At 64.7% G+C, this 1,010-nt stretch overlaps 1 protein-coding gene across 1 annotated transcript in view; it reads left to right on the top strand.

Annotated features, from left to right (window-relative positions):
- Nucleotides 1-1,010, top strand: part of gpkow (G patch domain and KOW motifs) — a 31,137-nt gene that overhangs the window by 24,035 nt on the left and 6,092 nt on the right. The gene's annotated exons all lie outside the window — the stretch shown is intronic.

Below are 1,010 nucleotides of genomic sequence, written 5' to 3'. Positions count from 1 at the left end.
ATCCCCTCCCTGCGCCTCTCCATCCCCTCCCTGCGCCTCTCCATCCCGTCCCCGCGCCTCTCCATCCCGCCCCGTACCCTCCCCCTCCCCACGCCTTTCCATCCTGTCCCTGTACCATCCCCCTCCCGGCACCTCTCCGTCCCCTCTCCATCCCTATGCTGTCCCAGTCCTCACTCCTCCACCCCATCCCGCTCCACTCCATCCCATCCTCTCCCTGCACCACTCCATCTTGTCCCCCTTCCCATGCCTCTCTGTCTCCCCCCGCCTCACTGTCCCCTCCTTTGCACATCATTCACTTCATGACTTGAATCCAACCCACTCTTCCCATTTCCTCCCTGTACCAGGTTGGAGGTGGAATTGTGGGAGGTGGGTGGAAGAGACAGGGTGGAAGTTGGAATTGTAGGAGGGGGGAGACGGGGGAGATGGGGACACAGGGCGGAGGTGGAGAGTGGTTACGGGGAGACGGGGTGGAGGCAGGGATGGGGGTGCGGGGAGACGGGGTGTTGATAGGGACTGGGGGTGCAGGGAGACGGGGCGGAGGTGGGGACAGGGGAGATGGGGCGTAGGTAGGGACGGGGTGCAGGGAGACGGGGCGTAGTTAGGGTCTGGGTTGGGGGTGTGGAGAGACGGGGCGTAGGTAGGATCTGGGTTGGGGATGCGGGGAGATGGGGAGTAGGTAGGGTCTGGATTGGGGGTGTGGAGAGACGGGGCGTAGGTAGGATCTGGGTTGGGAATGCGGGGAGAAGGGGCATAGGTAGGGTCTGGGTTGGGGGTGCAGGGAGATGGGGAATAGGTGGGGACTGTGGGGGTGCACGGAGACGGGGTGTAGGTAGGGACTGTGGGTGCAGGGAGACGGGGCGGAGGTGGGGTCTGGGTTGGGCGTGCTGGGAGACGGGGCGTAGGTAGGGTCTGGGTTGGGGGTGCGGGGAAACGGGGCGTAGGTAAGGTCTGGGTTGGGGGTTTGGGGAGATGGGGAGTAGGTAGGGTCTGGATTGGGGGTGTGGAGAGAC

Source organism: Rhincodon typus, chromosome 44 (genome assembly GCF_021869965.1).
Source record: "Rhincodon typus isolate 14 chromosome 44, sRhiTyp1.1, whole genome shotgun sequence".
Taxonomy (NCBI): domain Eukaryota; kingdom Metazoa; phylum Chordata; class Chondrichthyes; order Orectolobiformes; family Rhincodontidae; genus Rhincodon; species Rhincodon typus.
This window is presented reverse-complemented; position numbering and strand designations above follow the sequence as displayed.